Raw genomic sequence first — 6,888 nt, forward strand, 5'->3', positions numbered from 1 at the left:
CCTGAGTTCAGCAGGAGCGAAATGACTTTCAGAAGTGTGGGTGCCCCTTGTGGTGTGCAATGACTCACATGAACAAATATCTTTTAATAATTGTACAGGGACAATTGGTGATGGATGATGTGTACCAAATATTTATGGAATCAACTGAGGGGGCGCCATGGCCGACAGCTTAGCAAAATACTCTTCTTTCCAGACATTATGTGTCAGATTGCAACAAGTTGTGACTTGGTGCAGTAAACTGCTGTAGGCCACATTGGTTCCCCTACTAAGTAAAAATAGGCTTACCATAAGCTCACAGAAAGAGAGCACAATGGATTGTTACCAAACTGCCAACGAGAGTTGGAGCACAGAGTAACTAATCTTCCACTGGTAAACTGGTAACATTAACGCTGTATCAATCGGGCACACCAGAAGAAAGATCTCTCTAAATTGGAGTAATTTTGATAGAGACTAGTTGACCGTGATAGAAGGTTGCACACTGCTTTAGTAATCTCGGCTGGGAAAGGCAAAATAGTAAGACAGTACTGCCGGGAAGTTTCATTAAAAATTACCTGGCTTGGCAAAAGAAGAAGTGAAGAATAGCTCTGGTGGCATTGAGAGAGAGTAAGAATCAGACAGGGTAGAGCAAAAATGAACCGGAGAGCTGCCAACAGCTATCAACCACTAATGTAATTCACATCACAGATCATCAGAACAGATGACTGTGGTTTGGCCTCCTCAGCAGCTTGAAGAAACTGTGCCACCAAAAACACATCTGAACTAGTCTCTATCTGTTGAGAGTGTGATTCAGTCTCCCACAATACCTAATCAATAAGCAGATAATACCAAAGGCCTACTGATAGATCCTATAGCTCCCTATGGTGGGATTTCAGTAACTGGCTAGCATTCGCATTTGCAAGAAGCATGACCATAGTGCTAGAAACTGTGTGAGTAAGGCATGCATGACATCTAGGCCACTCGGTGGCAGACATCCTGTGCCTCCCTGATTATAACAATAAATCAGAAAGTAGATGTGAGGTGTAATTCCCATATTATACCCACTTAAGTGTCTGTAACACCAACAGTGCAAAATGCAAAAATTGGTCTGCTGACCCCCTAGGTTTTTGGTGTGCATAGTCTTTTGCTCTAGCAATAATAAGTATATGTAGTAAGATAAGGAGGGAATTCCTGCATTGAGCTGTTGCTTAATCCTTTCTTTGAGATATCAGTGGCCACAGACAATGATCATGTGTACATGTGAATTATGCCTGCTTGAATGTGTATGTTTTCTGCTTTGGAAGGAGGCTTTTTGGCTGGAAGCTTAAATGTACAGCAGTCTTTTTGTTGTACCTCTTATGACTCAACATCTTCACTGTGTGGTGAGATTCAGTCTACCCTTTTCATAATATTGCCAATGTCTGTTCCTTCAGAGATGCATCCCTAACTGAAGGAACAGACATTGTAATAAAAAGTGGAATAATTATTACAGGCTAAATGAGCAAAATGGTGATAATACTAACTCTGAAAACTTTAGTCTTATTAACATTGTTGCAGGAATCCAGATAAGATGCAAGCAATGGGGGTGTACACACAGTGACATTTAGAAGTTTCGATTGGTTGTGGAAGCATGCACAGATAGCCAAGATGGTTAAGGTGACCATTTGTGATTAAGCGGGAAATCCAGGTACAAGGCACTGTCTGGCACCAATTTTCCTATGTCTCTATTTTCAACCAGTAGCTCAATGTGTAGTATCAATACTAGGAATAAGAACAATTTACATAAGATGTAAAATCACTTACCTTGGTCCAAAAAAGGGGTGAGACTCAAACCATTTTGCAGGACTACTAACTTACTTAAGAATATGCTGTGATTCACATAGTCAAAGGCTTTTGACAAGTCACAGAAAATACTAGTAGCATCTAATTTGTTATCTAATGAATTAAGAACATTCTTATTGTATGAGTTAATAGCCTTCTCTATATTGGGACCCTTAAGAAACCCAAACTGTGACTTTTAAAATACATTATTTGCAGTCAGATGCTTAAGAAGATGCTTCCACACAATGTTCGCAAATAATTTTGAAAAAGCCAGTAATAGTGAAATCGGTTGATAGTTTGATAGTGAAATTGGTTGATAGTTTGATGGTGTCTCGCTATCCCCCTTCTTGTAAAGATGACTTCAGCATATTTTAGCCACTCTGGAAATGTTTTACTGACAAGAGATTGATTACACAAATGACTTAAGATAGAATTCAACTCACATGAACACTCTTTGATTAGCTGTTGATATATTTTTCGGGATGTGAGGTCGTGGTCCAAGAACTTTTCTGCTCCTTACGTTTCATCCAGGCTGCGCTGGACTTCCTCAGAGGCGCTGCTCCGCTGAGTCTTGCCGACTGCGGAGCAGCGCCTCTGAGGAAGTCCAGCGCAGCCTGGACGAAACGTAAGGAGCAGAAAAGTCCTTGGACCACAACCTCACATTCCGAAAAGTATATCAACAGCTATGTCATCCGGTCGTGAAAGCCTTCATTCTACACTCTTTGATTAACTTCATTTGTATGTTATCACAACCTCTAGTATACTCTGATTCTAAGGATCCTGGTTCTAGGCGCTACAGTCTGGAGCCGAGCGACCGCTATGGTCGCAGTTTCGAATCCTGCCTCAGGCTTGGATGTGTGTGATGTCCTTAGGTTAGTTAGGTTTAATTAGTTCTAAGGTCTAGGCGACTGATGACCACAGAAGTTAAGTCGCATAGTGCTCAGAGCCATTTTCTAAGGATCCCTTGTAGGCTGACTGTGTTTTCCCACTATCCTACCAATAAATTGAAGTCTATCACTCTCCTCACCTCCATCTGAGACTATGTTATCATTCCATTTCATGCCCTTCACATTGTTATATCCATGTACTTGCCTGAGTTAACTGATTTCGTTTGTGTGTCATTGATGTTATAGGATTCTACTTTTCTGTGTTTTGCAAAGCACACAGTGTCGTATTTCTGAGCGTTTAAAAAATGAGTTGCCAATCTTTGTACCTCTTTGTAATCTTATCAAGATGCATCTTGATATTCACACAGCATTTTTGGGATAGTACTCCATTATTGTGTCAGTCAGTATCATTTGAATGATTTTTGTTGAAATTAAGTAGAATGAGTCAGTTTACAGGATATGTATACATGATTAGTTTTAAAACTGGTGAACATATACAAAATTCAGTGCTTCTGCACTTAAAAAATGATTTTTTAATTTTTTTTATTTTTCTTTGTAGGGTACCAAGATTTGAACAGATGAAGTGATTTTAGGTTACATTTAAAACTTGATTCACTATAATATAAACTAAGGTATTCTATCAAAAAGAAATAACTAGTTCTTTTTCATCATGCATTCTTTCAGTCACAGCTGCAATATGGTGTTCTGCCACAGATCTATTCAAATGGCAGAAAAAAACAATCAGATATATTTAAGGATTGGGTCTTACAGAATCCTGTAAAAAAAGTTTCTGTAACTCAATACAATGGCATCCTAAAGTCTTTGTGTATATAACTGCTTAATATGTATCAAAGAAAATATACAATCAATGGAAAATCCAGGATGGAATAACTACAGTGCCGAAATGCCAGAGTTGGGGGTCATGTGTGCACGAGCATATTATCTTGTGTGAATGAATGGAGTGTGTTTCTCTTTTTCTGATGAAGTGTGTAGCCAAAAACTTTGTGTAAGTGTCTTATAATCATGCCTGTCTGTAGCTTAACATGTCACCTTTATGGTAAGTAGCAGTCTGTCTTTTCCTACATTGTTAACAAGGTAGAAAGGATAGATTGCATAGACAAGGCATTGAGTCGTGGACAGGCGCAATGAAAAAGAATCCTAGAAATATTAATTGGATAGGTAAATAAATTTACTCACACATAAAGGCTGTTGTGATTGGCAAGCTTTTGGAGTCAGTGGCTCCTTCTTCAGGCAGAAGGGTTGAAGGGGAAGGAAAAAGGGTACAGAAAAAGGACTGGAGAAGTCTAGGAAAACGGGTAGATTTTGGGAAAGTCACTCTGAACCACGGGTCAGGGGAGACTTAACATACAGGATGAGAAGGAAAGTCTGATTGTTTGGGACTGCACTGGACGATATTTGAAAACTCATACACATTCACACTAGCACAAATCACACACAAACATGGCCACAGTCATCTCTGGGGACTAAGGCCTGACTGTAACTGCATCTGATATGAGCAGCAAGTTTAGTTGAGAGAACAATGTTGCATATATGGGCTGTATATAAAAAAGAAATTGTTATTGCAATACATAGATTAAGAAATTTACAGTTTGTGACACAGTCTTCATGATCTGAGATTCAAATATTTACAGTTTGTGACCCATTCTAAGATCTGTGATTCATATATTTTTAGAAAGAGGGTCTTCCATCATACGAGTGTGCTAAATCTAGAAACTCATCTATTGAATACACAGGAATGTTTAGGAGGCATAATTTTAATTTATTTTTTAGTTCTGTAATGGGCAATTTGGAGATTTTATGATGGAAGCAATTCAGTAGTTTTATGCCTGCATAGTGAGGGCGTTTCTCATAAAGTGTTGTTATATGAGAGATATTGCAGGGTCTCTCTCTGTTGTTATGATCATGTATTTCTTTATTAAGCATTTTGTTACTGTTAATTGCCATAATGGTTATCTTAAGTACATACAGGCTATGAACAGCTAGTATTTTAAATTCTTTAAACAAATTTCTGCAGGATTTCCAGGCACATTTCTTACCCATATTTCTAAGTGCCTTCTTCTGTAGGAAAAGTACACTTTTCTTATTACCTGCCAGCCGGTGTGGCCGACCGGTTCTATGCACTTCAGTCTGGAACTGTGTGACCGATATGCTCGCAGGTTTGAATCTGGCCTCGGACATGGATGTGTGTGATGTCCTTAGGTTAGTTAGGTTTAAGTAGTTCTAAGTTCTAGGGGCTGATGACCTCAGATGTTAAGTCCCATAGTGTTCAGAGCCATTTTAACCAATCCTATTACCTTTACTGCTGGATCCCCATACCACTATCACATAGCTTAGATGGAATTCAAATAGTGCAAAATACATCTGCTTCAGAGAGGTAATGTTACAAAAAAGTGTCAGTTTTCTTAGGGCACATATGGTAGTAGATAGCTTTTTCCAAATATCATTTACATGATCAGACCAGTTTGACTCTGCATCAAGTGTCAGGCCAAGAAATTTGGTCAATTATTCTTTTTTAATGTATTCATCATCCATTAAAATTTGGGATTCATGAGTTTTATGCCTCCCAAGATCAAATTCAATATAAGCTGATTTATTTGTTTGTAATTTCAGTTTGTTTTCATTAAAATACTGCTGAGTGATGTCTCCTGCAGTATTGAATTCCACTTCAAGTTGCGAATAGCTTCTATTATATTAACATGGTATCAACTGCATATAAGATAGCTGTAGCATGGTTTGTTATAGAGTGAATATCACTAACATAAATAATAAAAAGAAGTGATCCTGATATTGACCCCCTGTGGAATACCAAAATTAATGTCAGTGATGTTTAATTTGTATGCTCCCTCTGTAGTGCTAATAGACACAAACTGCTTCCTATTTGTCAAGTAGCATCTAATCAGATTATGGGGTGTGCCTCAAATACCATAGCTCCACAGTTTGTCCAGCACTATGGTCATATCCACAGAGTTAAAAGCTTTTTGTAAGTCTATAAAGAGGTCAAATACATGTTCTTTATTGTCTATTGTTTGAGTGACATCTTTGATTAAGTTGGATGCTGCTGTAATGGTGGATTACCCTTGACAAACCCATACTGCCCCTTAGAAATCACTTTTCTTTGGTTAACAGGAAGTTCCAGATTATTATGTATATCACTTTTCTCAAAGATTTTGGATATTCTTGGAAGAACGCAGATGGGTCAAAAGTTTCTACTAGATTTCTGCTTCCTTTTTTAAAAATAGACACAGCTCGAGCAGTTTTCAACTGATCTGGAAATATACCATCTTCCATATGAAAGTTGATAACTGTGATAAAAGTGACACAATTTTATGAATACATTTCTTAAGAGTGTCCAGAATAACACCATCTTATCCAACTGCTTCAAGCTCCTCACTATTTTAATTTTTTCTTCTCCACTTGTTGGTGTCAAAAATATACTTTGCATTTGTGATTTTTAAGATGATGGAGCCAACAGAGACAAAGTAATTGCTAAATACATCTTCTATCTTATTATGATCAGTTTCTTTTGTGTCATTTATCAGCAACTGGTTTTCAGTTTGTGGCGACTACCGCACACGTCGATCGCAGCCGACGCGTAAAATTCACGCCAACCACAGAGATTATTCTCCACAGTTCGCACGGGAGTCACAGAGAAGAGAGCCATCGACTGTGATTCTCATACCTACCTTTTTACTCTTTGTTGTTGATTTGCTTTTATGTATTCTAATACTTGGCAACCTGCTATATGTGATGAAATAAAAAAGAAACTTGAGTTCAGACTCCGTTAGTTTCCAATTTCTAACTGTGTTTGCATGGGTACACACCTACTTACGCAACAAGTTGTATGTTTCACAGATTTACCTATGGGCGTCGGCCTTACACCTCTTACCAAAAAACGGTGGAGCCTGGCGTCCGTGTGGCGACTACAGAGCATTGAACGCCAGAACTATTCCGGATCGTTATCCTGTACCTTTGTTAAGTGACTACAATCACGCGCTTCACCGCGCCACAGTGTTTAGTGTGCTAGATTGCACAAAGGCCTATACACAAATTCCTGTAGCGCCAGAAGACGTACCAAAGACCGCCATAATAACACCCTGTGGATTGTTTGGAAGTAATTTCATGACGTTTGGTCTATGAAATGCCGCACAGACATGGCAACGTTTTCTGGATTCTGTATTACGAG

The sequence above is a fragment of the Schistocerca serialis genome, chromosome 1, assembly GCF_023864345.2.
Source record: "Schistocerca serialis cubense isolate TAMUIC-IGC-003099 chromosome 1, iqSchSeri2.2, whole genome shotgun sequence".
Lineage (NCBI taxonomy): Eukaryota > Metazoa > Arthropoda > Insecta > Orthoptera > Acrididae > Schistocerca > Schistocerca serialis.